The sequence below is a fragment of the Cyrtonyx montezumae genome, unplaced genomic scaffold (genome assembly GCF_038088225.1).
Source record: "Cyrtonyx montezumae isolate F1298 unplaced genomic scaffold, pur_monq_1.0 scaffold_3, whole genome shotgun sequence".
Lineage (NCBI taxonomy): Eukaryota > Metazoa > Chordata > Aves > Galliformes > Odontophoridae > Cyrtonyx > Cyrtonyx montezumae.
The window spans coordinates 46,457,379-46,479,371 of record NW_027072034.1 but is presented as its reverse complement, the minus strand read 5'-3'; positions in this window follow the sequence as shown (position 1 = coordinate 46,479,371).

The window sequence follows — 21,993 nt, the reverse complement described above, 5'->3', positions numbered from 1 at the left end:
GGAGAAATTTAGTTGAAGTAGGATAGCAGAGAAGGTCTTCCATGTACTAAAAACTATTTAAAAGATGGGAAATGAAGAGTAGCAGTAAATGGTGAGATTTCACAAGGAAGGTGAGCAATGGCACAAGTCCATAGGCATTTGTGGTGAGGTCTGTGCTGTCAAATACACTAACACAAATATACTAATATATAATAATATGTTCTATTACTAAAGCATGTGTGTACATGTATAAAATACATATAAGTTTACTAATACTCGTTTTAAGTTACAGATGGCAACATGACAGGGAGTCTGTATTTAGTATCTACAAATGTAAAGTAAAGCCCAACGGAAAATCTATCCTAGCTATATGCCTACAGTGACAAGATCTAAATCAGTATTACGTTACCATGTAAGATAGAGCCTAGAGTCACTGGAGATCGTTCTATAAACACATTGGCTCAATACGGTTAAAAAAATCAGACAATGTTAGGAACTGTTACAAAAAAGAAGTGTTGTTTAATGTTTTGCCTTCTATGTCACTATGAATAATGATAGTTCATTTTCATCCTGGATGCATTCGTGGAGATTTGAGCTTGCACTTTTAAAAAAAGGTATAATGTAATTGAAAAAGCATTATAACTCTCTCTCAGTAAGTAGATAAATATTATAAGCTATTTTTATAAAAGGTGGTAAGGATGGCTGAGGTATAGAGCAGCTCTTATACAAGATTATAAGTATCCTGGTGAGCTCCAGATAGGAAGAGAGAGGTCAGAGAGAACCGAGATGCAGCCAGGCAGCAGATCACTTACTGGTCTTGTCTGATAGTAAGGCTGTACCTGCACAGAGCACTTCCCTTTGTGGCTCTGCTTCTATAAGTGTTGGATATCACATTTCAGAACAGATGTTGAGAAAGTTGTTAACAGTGCTGTTGCAAAACAGGTAACTCCTATCTGGAGTCCTCTCTCTTCTTAGTGAGCCATTCCAGCTAGCTTTGTACCTGAGTGGGATACAACAGGTACAAACTGATCTGCTCAGGAGCAAAAATTACCCTACCTAAACAGAAGTTCAAGCTTTCAAGGCATGCACTGCACGGTGTCACAAGATGTTGGTGGACTCAGCCTTGTCTGATAGCCCATTTGTCACCAGAACTGCTCAATCTTACAAAGAACACCTGCAAATACAGAGACAGATATAATTTACAGAACCATTTGTTGGCTAATGGTAAATACATTCAGGAAGAAATCACATGCTTTATGTACGTATATTACAGATGTATCTGCAATAAAGGAAAAAGCGGGAATGCTTTGAAGAGCTGCCTGTTACAAGCCATTCACTCTTCTCTTCTTAGAGATTGGAAAACTTAGAAATCCTCTAGAATATCTAGTTAGCAAAATGGATACATAAAAAAGGTTATCTGGAAAGATGATGCAGGCATTCTGTCAGTATCATTTATACACTGTGATCTTAGAAAGGCAGATATGTGAGAGGAAATACTGCTATGTGGCCTGAAATACAGTGTTTTAACAACACTAGTACTCAGGAAAAGTATTAGTTTCCCAAACTTGAGAATATTGTAATTTTGCATCATGTTATATTATTTAATACAATAAGCATTTTTTTTCATAAGAAAGAGGTTTTAAATAGACTCAGAGAGGAAATGACTGTACAAGCCATTAAATCTGTATGAAACCAGGTGCACCTATTTTTAGTCTTAATTCCATAAATAATGGATTGACAGCTTTGTGGTTTCCAAAGGATACGTGGTACATATAAATGTCATAAAAATAAATTCTAACATTGCTTTTTACTCTGTGATGAATAGTCCAGTGTAAGGCTTTTATGGTTCTAAATAAAATTAATAATATAACGTACTTGATGCTTTAACGAGGCTCTGAGGGCACTGTGACAAAAAAAAAAAAAAGAGGGTAAAAAAATGGAAGAAGAAAAGAACAAGAAAAAAAGAAGAGTAACTTCATCCCTCTTGAATCAGTACAAATGCTGTATGCTTAACAAAAGTTTTCCTCAGTAAGATGAGGCTATTTGGTATAAATGTTTAGCTGATTTCTAATACTTATTGTAATTTATTCTAAGGATGAGTGGTTCCATTAACACAAGAATTTAGTTTTTCTGAATGATGTGTGTGGAAAGACAAGGATACCGAGCCTGAATGCTGCTCATGGAGGAACAGAAGTCATCTTATAAAGCATGCTAATATGAAGGATTAAGCAACAACTAAGATGACAAGTTCTTGTCACGAAACATTAGTAATCTTTGGGAAGTAGTTTTCTCTTTCTGATTTACCACCCCAACTGCTTTCCAGCAGAGATGTGGACTTGAGGTTGATGGTGAAAGTTAGACTGAAAACAGATTTTATCTTCTTTTTTCCTGTTCCCTTATCTTTTGATATTCTACTATTGAAGTAGAATATGAATTTGTGATAGACAACTCAACTGATGTATTTCCTCACACATTTTATTGTAAAGGAGGATTAAATTCAGAACCAGAATTGTTTAGTTTGGAGGAGGCTCAGGGGAGACCTTATCACCTTCTACAACTCCTCAAAGGAGGTTGTGGTGAGGCCTCAAACTGCTCCAGGGGATGTTCAGAATGGATATTAGGGAATATTCCTTCTCCAAAGGAGCAGTGAGACATTGGAACAAGCTACCTAGTCACCATCCCCAGAAGTGTTGAAGAACCATGGATATGTGGCACTGAGGGACATGGTTAGTGGGCAATGTTGGTGGTATATGGACAGGTGGTTGAGATGATCTTAGCGGTCTTTTCAAACCTTAATCATTCTATGGTTCTGAATTAGATGGCTGGCTGATAGTGGAGCCTCTTGGCAAGCGAGGAAAGGGATGTCAGTCTGGAAAGCCTAATCAGAGAGGGAGGTAGCAGGCAAGATGACTGGAGATTTGGAGGTCCTTCATGTACTCATCTTTGCCTACAGCAAATCCCTGCTTCAGCTGTCATTGCTGACTATGGCTTATACTTGACACATAGTTCTGATTCATAGTTCTAACTGATAAGTGAATATACTAGAAAAAAGATGAGCAATGTTATGATTTCTAGATACAATTCATGGTTTGGAATGAAGCTGTACTGCAGAATCTAGGAGTAATTGGAGGAACTGGACCTCTACAAGACAAAAGAAGTGTTTCAAATCCTGTTAGACAGGCAGAGTTTTTAACAGGAAACCATGCTTCTAGGAGTCTCCTCTTCTTGGGGAAATGTTTGCTCTGAGCATCTCCTTAGCAGAGGCAACTCATAGTGCAGTATTTGAATGAACTCACAGAGGTCTGTTATTTTCTTCTTTGACTTTCCATATGTCAAAGAAATGAGGTTTGGGGAGAGGATAAGGATAATGATAAGATATAGCTGTGCTTGATTGTAGACCAAGAGTCAAAAAGTAAATACCTGTAAGTAAAATTCAAAAAGTTAGTTAGAAAAACGAACTAACTAACATTTTATTTATAAACACAAATGTTCCATGGAGCAAAATTGACTATGTACCATCTGCTTTTAATTTTTGGACAAAATTCAATATTGCTTAGCATTCCTAAACCTAGGCCCTTTGAGAGTTCATTTATTAAAGCAAATAAAATTACCTCTTAATGTATAACCTCTCCTTTCTAAATTATTTGTAAGTAGAAACATTTCCCTGAAAACTTCTCCCCATGTGTCAAAATGAGCTCCACTGTCATCCATAATAAAGTTCATAATTACACCATTTCTGGCATACTGGCATATTACTTCTTTAAGGCAAAACTTAATTCTAATACATTTATTGTAGTGAACTGATGATAGCTCTTCCATCAGAGTTATACCTATGGAGAAGCCTCTATAGTACCATTTATTTGGCTCAAGGACCAAGAATTATCCAACATGTCTGTGATACTAAGATAGACACAAGCCAAGTCAGAAACTGTAGTGTTAAGGGGAAGTATTGTCTAAGAACTTCCTAAAAGTTGACACCAATGAATTAAAATGATGTTTGCCATTCCATCTTGTGCAATATCAATCAGTTCAGTAGTTGATACTAGACCTGAATAAAGTGGTTCAGTGTAGTTTTCATATGCAAATTGAAGGGAGTTTTGAGTCCAAATACGGAGCAGCTTAGAACTACATCAGGGTTGAACTGTTTATGGTAATAACTGAGTGTTTTTGGTATGAATTTCTGCCTCTCCTTTTCAGGAGTACCACTATTATAAAAAGCACCTTTGTACCCTGTTTGTTACCTTGCTATTTGAGCTTTTGCAAGAAGGATCACAGACAAAGCTGGGAGAGATGTTGAGAGCGGAACTACTTTTCACTTCCTTGTAATTTTGTGGAGATGATTGTTCAGTGGCATGTTGAATAGTCACCTAAATTCATGGTCAATTAGCCAAACACAAGAAGACATATACCATCAAGCTACAGAGATTCAAAAATGCTACATCAATTTCTACAAGCAGCTGCATGACTATATATTAATAAAGCCTTCAAAGTGGCTTGAGAGCATCCCTGAGGTGAAGGATTTAGGAGTGTTAATGAAAGACTCAACATGAGCCAGCACTGTGTGCTATGAGCCCAGAAGGCCAACCATTTGTTGGGGTGCATCGAAAGAAGTGCAACCAACAGGTCGAGGGAGGTGACTCTGCCCCCCTACTCTGTTCTTGTGAGTTCACTCCATCCAGTTCTGGGGCCCCCAACACAACAAGGACATGGAATTGCTGGAGCAGGTCCAGAGCAGGGCCACGAAGATGATCAGAGGGCTGGAGCAACTCCCCCATGAGGACAGGCTGATGGAGATGGAGCTCTTCAGCCTGGGGAAGAGAAGGCTCTGGGGGGCCTTATAGCAGCCTTCCAGTACCTGAAGGGGGCCTACTGGAAAGCTGTGTAAAGGCACGTAGCTACAGAACAAGGGGAAATAGTTTTAAATTGGAAGAGGGTAGATTTAGACTAGATATTAGGAAGAAATTATTTACTGCGAGGGTGATGAGACATTGGAACAGGTTGCCCAGTAAGACTGTGAATGCCCCCTCCCTGGAAGCATTCAAGGCCAGGCTGGATGGAGCTGTGAGCAACCTGGTCTAGGGGGAGGATCCCTGCCTATAGCAGGTGGTTGGAACTACATGATCTTAAAGGTCCCTTCTGACTCAAATCATTCCATGACTCTAAAATGATACTATTATTGTTGCTGTTACTTGAGGACACCACACAATGTGCTTCTTTGTGTAAGGTGTCTGCTGCTAAAGAAGTAGTATAGCTATTTTAAAAAGATTAAGCCCTGGAGGTATATCTAACAGCAATGCAATGAATTATATCTCATAAATAATGCAGGCAAAACCAAAATAAAAGCAAACAGAGCAGGATGTGAGAATTCAGAAAATGCTCCACAGAACAAGGGCTCGCACAATGGCAAGCCTTCCTAATGCAAGCAATCTCCCATGGGGAGCAAAGAGGTGAGTAGCAACACTGAGACTGGCAAAGGGTAAGAGTCTCCCTGGTGCTCTGCAGTATCGAGCCTCAGGCTTGTAACAGTGCTTTAAGCTGCAGTGTCTCAGATCACTGCTGGGGACAACTGTCACATTGCTGTACAGGGTGCCACTGCTGGGAGGTGCAGTGGAGGGGATGAAATCCTTCCCTATAGTAAGCTCATCTGACATCAGCAATTATCAGCTCCCCACTTTCTGTGAAGCATTTCCTCTATTTCAGCAAGGCAGGATGGTGTTTTCCCAGCTTGCTGCAGTGCAATGATTAGATTGGTCTCTCTCGCCAGCTAGTGCTGTGATTCTGCAGGCTGAATGATAACTAGGGCAGACAGAAAGGGTTGTTCCTAAAGTGCTCCTGGGAGCATCACTCACTTACCTTTTTTATTTATTTTCCTCCCCGGACTGCTTGCTGACAAGAGGCTTGCAATGGGTGCAGCACCAACAGCCATCCTAGATCATGGTGCTAACATCATGTTAAAGTATTCAGATGTATGAATTCAATTACAGGAACTTTCACCCTGTTTAGCTTTGTTGTTGTTATTTATTTAATCCTATCTCTGTTTAGCTGCACTCCAACCCTTCTTAGGATAATTAGAGAGGTACCTTTTGGTGGTGTTTAGGCTGAACACAATAACAGGACTACCACAGAAATCTTCCATTCTGCCTTACCCCATCTGACAGCTTTGTGTGGGAGCACACAGGCCCTTGTGTGTTTCCAAATTCTTACTTCTTTGACACTTTTACTGCCTTATTTAACCTTTATTTTTTTATTCTTTAACCAAATAATTCTGACACTGAACAGTGAAGAAGACAGCTTTATCTAATTGTTGGCTTAACATTATAAATCAGATATTACCAGAAACAAGAAGCTCCAGTTACTCTTTTAAAATACTGCACCTTCTTTTCTCCATTCAAACTCATAATTTGATAGCTTACAGCTGACTCATTATTTTCTTGCCTGCAACTGGCAAGAGTTGTGTCTGTACAAAGGGCAAAGAGAAACAGATAATCAGATTTGTGATGTGTGTAGGAAAAGTCTGTAACATTTAAGATCTTTAGCAAAATACCCCAGGAGTCCAAGCAACTTACAGTAAGCAAATTATCTTGGAACAAATTATCTGATATCTAATTGAATTTCCTGCCATGGTTCCCATCAATCTGACATACTGAAATGCACTATACTTGATAACAATTAGACCTGATGATTAATTTCCAGACATAAAGCACTTGAAAGAATACATGTGAAGGCATATTATAGACAAGATGGATAAGATTTCCTTGTGAATGTTACCAAACAGTTAAGTAAAGAATTCAAATTGATGAACTTCTTTTAACTGGTAAGGATTTCCCATTAAGGAAGTTTAGGTAATGATGTCACACTTTTGGGGGAAAAAAAGAGAGTTTGTTGGTGATTGTTTTTTTGTTGTTGTTTTTGTTTTTTCAGTTTTTCACATAGGTACTATACAAACCTTTTTCTCTCCCTTGACTTCCCTTTGCGTTGTATTTCTAAATTGCCCCTCTGATGTTTTCAAGCTTTCTGAGAACTGTTCCTGATAGCATCTTCTGCCTTCTTGATTCAAATACTTATATGCCTATCTAATGAAATAGATAGGTATAGAGTGGTTCAGAGGGTTACTTGGGCAAAAATCTCTTTAGTCTTATGGAACTAAATATTCAATGAATAAAATACATAATGGAGACAAAGATAATTTAGCATGGTCAAAATATCACATACAATTTTTCTCTTGTGGTAAACAAAACATGAATGGAATAGATTAAAAGTCTGAAGTAGTTCCATAATAAGCAGAGAGAGGATTATGAGTGTATGTGCTTATAAGTTGCCTTCTCCCTTCAACCCTGCATGCTCTAGTTTTTCATGGTAATAGGAGGGTGGAAATATTGTTGACATGGGCACTTAATAGCTGTGAACATTTACACACTGAGATTCTCAAGGAAAATGAACATTAAATGTTTAAGTTCTTCATATTCATTGAGACATAAACTCCATCTACAGAAAAGTGAAGTCCATTCCTTTCAGTGTGGTTGTGACACAGGGTTTGCTGAAATTGCTGAAACTGGTTCCACAATTTTACCCTGTCTATTCTGACATAATGTTTAACTTTACTTTCAAATGAGTAATTCCTCACCAACAGCTATTCAAAGCAGAATGAAAGCAATCTTCTCATAGTTTTCTGGAATTACTGTTTTTATAAATGACAATAGACAGCAATTATTTGAAACTGTCCCTATTTTCAGAATCACTATAATTCAGAACTACTGTAGCTAAAGTGATGTAATTACTATGACAGTCAGCACTGTTAATAAACAATGACTGCAGTACCTTGTACTGTAAGTCAATCTTACATGAAGTGTAGCTACCGCTTGTCTTATATAATATATTATGAGACTATGAGAGTACACACTCAAATGCAAGCTTGTGTTTCATTTACAGTCAGCTCCCAGGTCTCAGGATATTTGTTGTTGTTAGCTTATTTGTTTTTTTTTTGTTGTTGCTGCTGTTTTTCAGTTTTGTTTTGTTTCATTTTCCTTAAGTCACATAATCACAGAATTGTAGGGGTTGGAAGGGACCTCTGGAGATTCATCCACCCTATTAAAGCAGGTTCCCTACAGTAGGTTACAAACAAAAGCATTTGGGTAAGTTTTGAGTATCTCCAAAGAAGAAGACTCCACAACCTCTCTGGGCAGCCTGTTGCAGTGCCCTGTCACCCTCACAGTAAATAATGTTTTCCTTGCATTCAAGTGCAACTTCCTGTGATCAAGTTTGTGCCCATTGCCCCTTGTTCTGCCACTGGGAACTGTTGAAAAGAGCCTGGCCCCATCTACTTGACTCACACCCTGTAAAGATTTCTAAGCATTGATAAAAGCCCTCTCAGCCTGCTCTTGTGCAGGCTAAATAGTCTCAGGTCTCTCAGCCTTCCCCCATATAGGAGATGCTCCAGGTCCTCATAATCTCTGTGACCCTCTGTGGGGCTCTCTCCAGAAGTTCTCTGTCTTTCTTGAACTAAGGAGCCCAGAACTGGACACAGCTCTCCGGATGTGGCCTCACCAGGGCAGAGTAGAGAGGGAAGATCACCTCCCTTTATCTGTTGGCCACACTCTTTTTAATGCACCCCAGGATATCATTTGCCTTCTTGGCCATAAGGTCACACTGCTGGCTCATGATTGCCCTGTTGTCCTCCAGAACACATTGGTCCTTCACTGCAGACTCCTCTCCAGCAGGTGAGCCCTAACTTGGACTAATGCATATGATTATTCCTCCCCAGGTATAGGACTATGCACTTGCACTTGTGGAACTTCATAAGGTTATTCTCTGGCCAACTCTCCAGCCTTGTAAAGCACCGATGAAACACTTCAAGTAAAAGATTTTTTTGTTTGCTTATTTATTGATCTATTTTATTTTCTTAGAACAGCTCTTAGAAAAATGGAGCTTTTGGTAACTAGTACAGGTTGTGTAATACGGCTATTCAACAAAAGATAAGTCATTACCTTTCTGCTAAATCCAAAGTCAACAGTATTCCTTGCATAGCATCATTTTCTTAAGATATTTCTTCATTTTTAAGGCTGACATATCTTGACAAGATGGCAGGTGATGATAGGATTAAGAAAGATTAGTCTAGAAAGTCTAACATCTGAGTAAGACTTTGACAGGGATCTTGCATACTGATATTGCACAAGCCATCTTATTACACTTTATGTTTTGAAATAATTTTTGTTATACCTCTGATAAATATAACAATAAAAGACAAGATAGGTATTACTTAGTGCCTTTTCTCAGCAACTGTTCTTCACAGGGTTTCAAGTGAAACATGTACATCCTGCCAGCAAGAAAGCAAGCTCTGTGTCTGCGTGGGGAAGATCACACTTTCACTGTACTGCATTCCAGAAATAGCAGGGAAATTTGTCAAGGTTTTCTGTACATTCTCTCCTTTCTCCCACATACAGACCCATGCAATCTTCTAAGGACAAGAAGAGATCCCAAAATGAACACAGTGATGTAATTGACTGTGATGCTGGGGTGAGGCAGAACTGACTCTGCATCTCATTACTGCAGTACATGGCCCAGTTGTTATATGATAAGTTTGTAAGCCTATCCCAGTCACAACCAAGTATATGTAGTTAAATACCTCACCACACACAGGGTATCTAGTGTCATATAGACTCTGCCAATTGTAATGGATATCGAGATATCTGCTATCTTCCAGCAGAAATAACCAAAAATAGAGTATGATTGGTTCCAGGTACGTATACGGCACTGTGAACCCTGAACAGAGATTGTAAAGACTCTAAAAATATGAAGATCATACCTCCTATTGGAAAATATCTCCTCAGAGGGACATGTGAAATTCCAGCACTGAGATATAGTTTTAAACATAAAAATACCTGTGTGCAGAAAATTAAGTCAACGTCAAAGATAATCTAGAAAATATTACACTCGTGTGTAGTAGAGGATGGTAATTTTTATGGTTTTATTTTCAATTTCCAAATATATCATATTGTTAAAATGATGAGCTAATAGTGTATTAACAGTATCAAGCTGGCTTGGTTATCTTAATTTCTGCTCAGCTCTGATTACATACTCACCTTGTAGACTTTTCTCAAGTGCAGATTTCCATTTTGCACTGTATGTACACAAAGTTATGGTTAAATGTCAGGACAATAGTTCTCCAGGCTAGGCAGAGAGTGGTTTCAGTAACTACAAGAGGCTAATTCTTGATGAGCTTCATTGGCTCCTGAACTTCCTCAAGATCTTCTTGTAGAATGCATTCTCTGCTTTGCATCGACATGTGTGGAGGCATACAGCATCATCGCAGGTCTTCAGTAAATGCTGTGCAAGGTGGTAAATTTGAACAGGGCAGGTTTCCACTGACTGACAACAAAGAGGCTAGAATCATTCATTAACCTTCTTGCTGTCCTAAACACACACATTTCATTAAAACAATGAAATAGGGGGTGCAGGACCTTCTCCTCTAGGAACCTTAGTTGAGTGGGAGGATCCCATGGAGGTACCATTGAAGTGAAAGGTAGCTTGAATGTCTGAGAACATAGAGACATCTGAAATTAGCAAGATTGGTCACCTATTTGGGAGGCCAGCATTTTATCTCCCTAATCGTTGCCATAAACAGTTAAAACAGAACTCCACTATGTATCATTCTGAGGGTGGATAAAGGAGACAGGTCCTCATCTATTTTGTAACATACAGTGAGGAGAGAAATCCATGGTGAGGCATGAACACGTGAGGTGACAAAGACATGGAGCACTATATTTTACTGCAACACCTAATGTTTACATTGCTTTCTAAAATGTAATTCTATAATTTTGCAGTCAACATTCAAAGATGCAGATTTTGTATACATTTAATTATAAAGAATATTGTCATTTATTATTTGAAATACCACACTAGCAGATTTTTTCCATGCTGTGGTGGCTCATATCAAGATATTAGTAAATATTTGTACAGCTATATTGTTGTTCCTATGCAGCTGAGGAATCCAATGACTAAATTTATTCTCCATTATTCATGGAGACTGTGCTTGTAACAGTTCCCAGCTAGATTAGAGGTCACAACAGCAGCCACACGCAGTGCTGGATTGTTTGCTTGTTTGTGGATTACTTTAGAAGCAATTTATAAAATGTGTCTGCAACAGACATTGAACTGCTTCTAAAATATGTATCAAATATACCTATGACTAAGGTACAGGAGAACTGTCTCCTGTAATTACAGGATTTGTTCTTCCAGTTGCTGCTCATGGTTTCATGTTGCCACCATTCTCCTCAATATCCGAACGCACTCCAGACAATGACAGACTTGATAATAAATTCCTGAAATGAGATTGGAGATTGCTGAGTGAACTTGCTTTGCTTTAAGATCCCACAAGCCTTTCAGCAAAAAAAAATCCTAAATCCTCAAATGATCTTTGCACTGCAGGTTTACAGCCACTGACTAAGAGGGCTGGTTAGAGTTTCTAGTGCAGTCTGACTAAAGTTTTGCCTTTACAGGTGGGGGTAATACATTTGCAAAGCATAACGATGTAAATATAATTTGCGATCTGTTTGAATAATTTTCCAATAAAAATATTACAAGCAATCTTGTGATGGTAAGAAGAACTTGTTTCCTCAACAAAAATATTTCTTGTTTGCACAAGGCATTGTTTTTAGCCTCTTAGTGTTTAGGTGACTCTAGGGAGGACAAGTGATGTTCTGCATCAATAACCCTTCACATTAAATATCTGTCAAGTGTGGTATGTTGTAACTGAGGTACAAATATTCTTTAGCTTTCCTGTTCTTGACTCTAATCTCATGGTTATTCACCTAGTCCTCTTCTCGTCTTTGCTCAGTTGTAACCATTGTGGTTGTGGTTGACATTTTCATATTTCTGTAATGGGGCTTTCACAGATGTGGGTATGGGGATGGTACTCAAATTCATCTTGTCCACTGATAATAGGCTCATGTTTGGTGTCTGTGTTCTGCTTACATTGTTGTGATGGAGGCATATTACAAATGAAAAACTCTGTTCCTGCATAGGGATTTATTTACTTATGTATTTGTAATTAAACAATTGGTGATGCTGTACTACTCAGCAGTGCAAAGTGGAAGTATGACTGCAATCTACTCACCTCACTTAGGGAACTTGAGACTAAGTGGGTGTAGTTCAAAGAACAGTATGCTGAAGCACAGAGTTGAAGGGTTAGTAAAGAACAGAGGAAATCCACAATGTTTCTGACGTTCTTCCTATTGTTCTTGCTGTAACATCCTTATGGTTACCCTCGGGGTACTTCAGAGTTCAGAGAGTGGGGGAAATAAAGCAGATCAGTCACCAAGGTACTTTGGGAAGTACCACATCAGGACAAACTATGCAAAGCCTCTTGGAAGTAGAGAGTTTCTGAAGGCTCTTTAGAATTCTAGGAAGAAGCCAGATGCTTTCCTGAACTTGTACAAAGATATGTCTTTGTTTATTAAAATAACTGCATTCTACCTAGATTTCATTTTAAGAGGGCTTGCCACCCTGTGGCAGAGCTTATATGATAGCTTATGTGAAGTCTTCCTTCTCCCTGCAACGATGCCACCATTTTCCTGGTTATCTATGCTTTCTGTCATGAAAGTATATTTGGTTTTAGTTCTCTGCCCATAAAAATTGACTTTGTTCTGTTTTTGTATATAAAGTATAATGATTAAGTAGTAGTACCACAGCAAGTCACAATATTTAGGCACTCATATCAATAAAACGCTAAAAGAATGAAATAAAGGAAGAATTGTTTTTAATGCACAACATTTTGTGTAAAATAATAATTACTGAATGTGCCTGCAACACTTCTGATGTGATCCACATTCAGAAAAATATTCTTTCTTTGATCCATTAGGTCATTAGAAAAACTTTAGTAAACTGAGCAGAGCCAAGATTTCACTCAACTCAATCAAAAATGGAAATATAGGAAGTGAGAGAAACATATTCCAATAATAAAAATGCCTTGAATTAACATTCAGATGATTTAAGATTTTTATATCTTCAATTTATTGCTTATACACTCCTCAATGACTTGTTACTTACTTCATTATAAATAATTGGGCAAACAACACTAATGAAGAGTTAAGTAAATTGATTATGTGTAGAACAATTTAATTTCATTGGAAGAAAAATGATTTATAAGGAGAAAAAGTGATTAATTGGTTGGCTATGAGCTTTGTGATATTAATTGTATTGCCCCTAAACAAGCTGAAGAGCAGATTTTGTGGAACACAGATGAGTGAATGTCTTCTATCATATTCAAGCCTGCTGTATCATTTGTAATTTAGATGCCATTTCTACTTCATGTTTTGGCTTGGCATTGGGTTCCAGTTACTTGCACAAATATGAAGTACTTCTTACTAGTTATGAGAAAAATATATTTTTTTTTTAACAATTGACTGGAAAAAAAACCTTTCTTTGAAGGCTGGTGCAGATATCTTTTTTATCTAGATTTATCTAATTTCTAGTTAGTGTATATTTTTTTTACTAAGAATCAAAGGATTCTTTTGCAGAGATGTTTGTACTGAATTGGAATTTATATTCTATGTACTAGAACTACATATTAGTTGCCACACAATGCATTTATTCAAGAAAAGATGTTATTTACACATGTCCACAGAATTCACCTGTATGCTACCTTGAGAATAGCATTTCAGATGGTGAAGTGAAAGGAGCATATAGAAAATGGCTTCAGTGGCAGACCATAAACACTCATTTAACCTGTTCTCTGGGGAGATACCTATAAAGTTAAATATATAGCCAATTAAAAATAAAAATAAAAAGACAACTCTATCATACTTTTATTTCATCAAAATAAATGATTTTTGTGTGCTTATCCTTTCCTAAGGCAGTCATCTCAAATCTTTGTTCTTCATTCAAAATTATCACAAACAAGAATATTGAGACAACAGCACTAATTTACCTTATTAAAATTTCAGCTGTGTTACAAAGCATCACAAAGTTCAAGACCTTGTGGTGCTGGATGAGGTGCAGTCACACAGAAAACGATCACTCCACCTAAAAGCTTGCATTCTAATTAGCAGAAGCTATGAGTGGGAATGATGGCAAGAATAAAATAGAACAAAAAATGTAAAGATGATCTGGTGGGCAGCTGAGGGGTTCTAAATCACTTAATGGACTGTGGGGATGTTCTGCAGTTGACTGATAATAGTAAGTATTACAGCAGAACAAACTAAAGAAAGAATCCTGAAACAATTTGAAGAAAGAATAGCTCATTGGTAAAGGACAATTATCCATGTTGTGCAAAAGAGTCCTTTATAATGTTAATGTTCCCTTGAATAAATGCTGTTCTAAATAAGCTATTGATTGAAAAATAAAAACAGGTGGCAATGAATCTTGAGACTAAGTGCACTGCATAAAGATGTATGCAGTTCTTAACAGATTCGTGTCCCTTTTCCAAGTGACCTGGTAGATAGTTATTGTGGTAAGAATAGTTGGGGAGTATGAATCAACTTGTAAAATCGTCTTTCTAGTTAGGCAAATTACAGTCAAACACTACTCCATCGTCTTTTTCAAACAGAATTTCACAGTGTAGGCAATAGCAGATGTTCATGATCTGTAGTTTTGGCAGTCAACATCAGAAGACTACAGATCACTTCCATACTCATCCATCTGTTGAGCTAAGAATATGTGCTTCCAGTGGGGTACTGCCTCTGCCACAAACAACTTCAGGAAATTTCAGACTTTATTTTAAGCCTAATTCAAATCAGGGTGTGCGTTAGACCTCAGACCTCACTTGAAGATGTGGTGAAAAGAATAAAAACATCTTGTGTTTCATACTTGTGTGGTTTTAAGATAACTTGCCTGCCACTAAAGGCATAGATAAACATTTTTCGAACTAAAGAGTTATGTGATTACTGTGTTCAGTCCTAGAAGCAAGAATCCAACATATATGTGAAAAATGAGTAAAGCAGAAACCTTGCTAAGTATTCTTGCTACGTATTCTGCTGACTTAATAGGACATGCAACGAGGCTGTAGAAGTTGCCTCAACAATGCTGTCAGTGGCTAGGGAAGGCATTGTAGTCCTCTCTTATGAGATGAACACAGACTATTTTGTCTGCCGAGAATTGATTCAACCAGAAAGAAAGGTGATTATCATGAAGAAGCAGCATGCCTGGCACCTATTCTTCTAGAACAATCCAAAATCAGACAAGACTGTCATTTTAAGCCTCCCCACAGACAGGAGTTTTTAGAAATAGAAAAACAGCCCAAATTGCAATAAGGACAAATCTATTTTCAATTTTATTTTATTTTTTGCATTAAACTTATAGAGTCTTGAGTTCACGTTATAATATTTATGGTAAAATGCTGTCTCAAATATTCAAAAATAGTATGTTGGATGTTAAGCGTGAATTATTTATGGCCTTTATTTTGGGCTGTTCCAAGAAGTATTTGTATTATCATTTCTCTGTGCTTGACACAGTTTCATGGAAGTATTTGACAAATACTTTCAACGTAAATTTCAGCTCATACTCTAACATCTCCATATATACTATGCTTGAAATACTCCCATTGACTTCAGTGGGAGCAATGAAATTCTGTGTTTTGAGGAAATCTCAGCTTCAGAAGCATATTCATTCATGTTACATTCCTAAACTCCCAGTGACTCATTAAATGCAAAATAAAGCCTTCTCAGAGGCTTTCGCGTATTTCAGACCCATAGCATGTGCACATATGCTTATGGGGGTGAGCCAAATGATCTAACTTTTGAATATTTAGCTAGATCTTATTCTCGAGCTATGGAAGATTTTGACATTTACTTTTCCTGTTATTTAAGAAAGAAATACAAAAAAGTAAAAGTAAATAGAAAAATGAGTATCTCATGTGTTGTACTGTGCAAAACACATGTACATTCCTAGAATTTTGTGCTGGAAGAATTCCACAGAACCACTATGGAAACATTTTATCAGTGACTTTATGCTGTTCTAGAGTCACACAAAGAGCAATGTCATTTAGCAGTAAAGTTGTGCTTCTACTCACCAAATACTGTTTTGCTGTCATCTATATTTCAGCTTGGTTTCTTCCTTCCTTTATTTTCTGAAAGCCTGGAGAAAATTTCTGTTGGGAACGCACGAGTACGGGAAAGTTCTGCTTTTTTAAATTCCACCCTTTGGGAACTTAATGGAAATGTGGACAATGCATTGTTACATTAGTCAGCGTAATGTGGTTTGGAGCACCTGTCAACTTCTGCCTAGGATTCACAGGTGAAGCTTTTTTTTCCTACCTGCTCATCACTCAAAAGACGAGTCAAACAAGATAAATTAATTTCATTCCTTTCATCCACCAACATACTCATTGGAAATGAGTATTTCCGCCTGCTTTAGACAGATTTTTTTATCTTCTGTATGTGTTTGGATTCCTTTGCTAAGTTTTATAGGTGCACTCCTAGGTCTGTGTGCTTGCTTGTCCTCATACAACCTACTTTATCAGTCATAGAAATATAAAATAAAGTACAAGCTGAGTCATTTCCCAGTGCCTTAAACAGCCAAAAGAATGCCTGACCATTTGTTTTTGGTCTTTTCAAAAAAATGTGGGGATGTTTGATGGAAAAGAAATCACCCTCTGAAGGATTTACTACTTCTTTCTGGTGTGGAGAAATCTGATTTCATTTCCTTTGAACTGCCGAGCCATATTCAGACTGGGAATCCCAGTGTGGGTCCTTTCTCTCAGATAACAATCCCCATCAAGCACACGGACTAGAGGTGGAGATACAAAGAGGTGAGTGAACACTCCATGCTGTTGGAAAAAAATACAGCTTTCCAGCATGTAGATGTCTATTTAGATGTAGATGTACATTTAGAGTATCCAGCTCACAGCTGATACTCTAAAGATCCACCTGACTTAAAGATTTTCCATTGTGTTCCTTTGGTCATTGTATCTATGAATGGCTCAATTCCTCTCCTATATTTTCTCTCAGGAAAGTTATTTTGTTTCTCCTCTTGTTGCTCTTTTTTCTCTTTTTCCACACAAAACCCATGTTTTCTATACTTTTTTCCTGCCTTCTTCTCCTTTATTTTTTCAGACCGGAAAATGTATGCTAAGATTCTTTGTTCCTGTCTTCCTCCATGTTACAGCTCCCATTATGAACAAAAACACTGAGTAGTTGTGGGGTAAAAAACTCCCAAGGATGGTACTTCACTAAGAAATAGTATAGATGATGGTATATTTTGAGTAGTTCTATATAGATAGTATAGAAAAGAAAAAATACAAAAGAGAAGATGGCTCACCTTCAGGATGACAAGGCTAACAAGAGACTCCACATGGGAAGGATCTCTAAGAAGAGATCCTTTCCTGGTGGTGGTATGCCCTTAAATGGGGGTTTGGGAGAGGTGGAGCCAGGCTCCACCCCTTCCAATCACACAGGAATATCACCTCCACCTGTGGCCCCATGGTTGACTTGGTGCTCACCTAAGGTGACCAATCAGTGGTTCAGGCCGTGATTCAGCAGTTCCCATACAGTAGTCTCTGTTTCTTTCCTGTATCCTTTTTCTCTCGTGTTCACACATTTCCCTTGCTGCTATCACTTCTCTCCAGATATTTGTGCCCACAGAACCACTTAAATGTTAAGGTTCAGAATAGAGAGCGTTTAAAGACTTAGCATGCTCATATGCAAAGGCAGATCACAGATGGTGTAAGATGTCAGCAAAAGTGACTGGATGCTATAACTTGTTTAGTTGCCCTAGGAAAGTCATATCTCATCTTTGTTTCACTTTCAAAATGGCTCTAATGGTATTTAATGCCTTTGCGATTTATGAGTTGACAGCTCTATGCACAATCTGGTTTATTGCTATTATTTTTGCAGCCTTATTTGGCTCTTTAGCTGCTTCCAGTTAGATACTTGAATATCTTGAGATCATACATACAAGTATATACAGAATTAAAAATAAAGAGCAATTTGTTATTATGAGACCTATCTTCCATAATATTAATCTAAATGGTTAAAGAGAAACCTACTTTTCTGAAATCATGCATTTAAGACGTATAGTAAATATTCACTTGTCAACTGTGAAACCTGCTAGTTGGTCAGACAAGTCCGTATTCTGAGAATATTTTTTTAAGTAGTTAGGAAACAATGAAATGCATATAGGATATTCAGAATAACAATGCCAACTGAATTCTTCCTGGTATAGTGGTAGGTTGTTTCTAATCCAATGAGATACAGAGCAGTACCCAAGAGGAATGACCTAGATACAGACTCCAACTGACAAACATTTTTTAAGAGTAAGAAGATTCTGTTCCATGTCAGTGATTGGCATTGAACTGCAGTAAAAAACTAAGGCTGTAATTCATATGGGAAAGAGTTGATGTAGTAAGCAATGTTTTCAATGTGCTGAGGGCTGGATGGTTGTTGAACAATTTTTACAGCTAAAAGCAGGCCGAGTATCGCTTAATTGGGTTTTTCCTCTTTTCTTCCATTTGATTTATCTCTGTTTTCCCAAAAAAACACCACCTGTACTCTTGATTTCAGGCTGGTTATTTAGAAGAACAGAGTGAGGTCCAACAAAAACCATTCCTGAATAATAGGGTGAAATTTAGGTGCCTCCATGAAGACCACAATTCACAGACAAACATGATATACCACTCCAGAGGGTTTTAGCCTCAGATTAATGCATCTTATCACTTACATGTGAATCCCAGTCAGGACTCTCAAACTATAATTATTTCTAAATCAAGTTATGCAAGCTGCCTTACTTGTGATCTGATGTGATTTAAAAAACATTTTCAGGTAATCGTAACAGCATAGACTCAAAGCTTGTGTCCTAGGGAAAAAAGATGGCTGCCTCCTGGGATTAGAGCATGAATAGAAACAGAGGGGTGTGGATTCTGGCCCCCGATGCTCACAGTATGATAATTTAGTGAGTCAGAATTCCTCTCAGTTTCATGGTTTAATGAATTTTGCATTCTTGAATGCACACATTCAAAGAAGCTTTGTAAGATGGCTTCAGCCTGGATTATTCTACAGGAGTGGGTTTGAGATCCTGAAGGCAAATTGGACCTATGCTTCACACACACCAGGTCAGTAATCCAAGTAGTAGGTAACTACTCTCTAGGAAGAGTCACCAGCTGTGATCAACAGTGACTCCAAGCCCCAGACCCATGGTAATATGGTTGTCATAATGAAGGCCATTTTATAACGCAAACATTCTTTGTGTCTGAGCTGGTCACAGATCAATCCTCTTTCCCCTCCTTATCAGTCCTGAAGGTCATGCACACCAGATAAACCTCTCCTCCCCGGTGTCATCAAGGTTCCTGGGTGCCAGGCTTACTTCTTCCCCCATTATCTGCCCTGAAGAATTCAGGGACTTAGCCAGTTGGGTTGTTGTAATGACCCCATCACAGAAGAGGAAATCATAGCAGCACACAGAGAACTGTCTGTAAAGTAAAGCAGCAGCAAACTCTAAGCAGGACTTAGACAAGAACTACTATGGACAGGAAAATATCTGATTCCCTGGTGGTCAGGGAAAGCCCATTATCATCTGCTTCATCTGAAGACTGAGTGACTGATTCATGAGTTTGCACTCTACCACTTCCTGAAGGGGAGCTGTGGTGAGGAGGGGGTGGGCCTCTTCTCCCTGATAAATAATGACAGGACGAGAGGGAATGGCCACAAGTTGCGCCGGGGAAGATTTAGATTAGACCTGAGGAAACATTTTTTCTCTGAAAGAGTGGTCAGGCACTGGAATGGCCTGCCTAGGGAGGTGGTTGAGGCACCGTCCCTAGCGCTGTTCAAGAAGCGTTTAGATGAGGTGCTAAGGGATTTGATTTAGTAGTTTAGTGGGTAGGGATAGTGATAGGAGGATGGTTGGACTAGATGATCTTGTAGGTCCTTTCCAACCTAATGTATCTATGAATCTATGATATTTTATGTTTCAATTCTAGACTGTGATTGTTACAGTGATACTGCAATCCACATATTAAGATTCAACCCAATCTGCAGAGGCTTGAAAGGATTAGAAACCATAGATTTATCAGTAAACATGTAGATGTGGCACTGAGGGAGATGGTTAGTGGGCATGGTGATGATGGTTAGACTAGATGACCTTAGTGGCCTTTTCCTATCTTAATAATTCTATGATTCCATGATAAGCTAAGTTACACTACAAAATTCTGTGCTACTCAGCTTATAAAATTGTGTTACACTGATTCTAATAATAAAAATTCTAAAATTCTATGCTACACTGACTGTAAAATTATTTTGTTTTAATTAAAGCTTTATTTGTAACTACAGCTTAGTGTTGGCATCATTCTGCCAGAATCCACAAAAGAACCTGTTTGTCAGCAGGCAACATCATCACTATTGAATGTCTCCTGAAATGGGCATCAGAAGGATCTCAACTCAGACAATTATTTTCAGCTCTGGGTCTAACTCTCACAGAGTCATATCTTAAGAGTACAAACATGTATCCGTGACCAGGATGGACAGATTTTCTCAGTACTCCATCTGTTTGGATTTTTGCCTGCGTTCTCATTTGATTTTAATTTTTAGATATCTTTCTCAACTCATTAAATGTCTAATCTTTTTTTAATTTTATTTTATTTTCAGAATACACTTGTCCTGGATTTGATATCCTGGAATGAAGACACTGCATATCAACATACCTAAATACCTCTCTTATATTTGTTTCTTTAATGTCAATAACTGAGAATATAGCTTTAGACTAATTTGCTACAAACCCCTTAAAACCAAAATCCTAAATACTCAGCATTAGATGCTGAGTAATTAACGTATCACACAGTTCTCCAAAATGGCCTAATTATCAGCTGTAATAGATGAAAAATGGAAAGAGTTGTCTGATCTCCTCCAGCTATCTAAACATAGCAGTATGTGTCTTTGTTCTCCAGTCTTGTTAGTTCTGTTCAGAATGATTTTTTCAGTGATCAGTAAAGTCAGCAGGAATGAAGGCAGCTCAGCATCTTGAAAGACCGGGCTACCTTCTTAGATGCTTAAATGTGGCATGTACTCATGTGTGACCCAAATTTTAGCATGAAATCCATTTAGCCACTCCTCTTCACTCTAGTTTTTACCATTAGAATGAACACAGAGCTTGCTAGTGCTAATGAAGCTTCCTTTCGGACTATTTGCAGCTTACGGCAGTCAACCACATGCCTTTATTAATAATAATGCAATAACAAAGTCATTGACACTTATCATATAAATGATAAATACAATGATAAAGAAGACAGCAAAAGATACATTATGAAAATTATCCCCATGAAAGAAGTATGTATAACATTACTTAAAGAAATTGTGTGATAAAATTAGAAGATCCTACGTTTGTCTACGTTTTAGAGCTTCCAGAGCCATCTAGATCACAGTTGGATGAACAAGAATTGTCAGAATACACTGCTATTTACTGTTTAGACATACATATTAATTATCATTAGTAGACTTATATATCTACTAATTCATCTCTTCTAAGCTTATTTCTTTTGTCAGATAATCTTCGGGAATATATTATCTGTACTATCTTTAAAAAGATATCTGTAATTTGTAAAAATACTTTGTACATTAGAAATCATAATTTGTCAGAATGGGGGAGGAGGAGGTAGATTGAATCTTTGTTTCTGTTAACCTCCATTTAAAAGACAAATTTCTGCACCACACTGTTGCTAGCCAATGGAAGCAAAGAAAAAAATGTCTCCAAACAGCTCAATATACAGCACACTCTTTAAACAGAAAAGTGCTTGTATCTTCATTCTTTTAAAAAACAACTCAATTTTGAATTGTTAAAATTAGTTAAAATGATGTTATCACAAGGCTTTAGTTCTATACTGAACACACAAATCAATATTTATTAGTTCAAGAAATAAAAATGGATCTCTCATTTTGTTTTTCCAATGCTTTTACCAGACACTTTGTGCCATTCTATATTCATTATTCAGACTGTTTTAAATAAATGTTGAATATTAATTTGCTAATTTAACACATTCAATATTATCCTATCAAGAAATGAAGACTGTTTCCTTTGCCCACTGATTGACACTCTAGA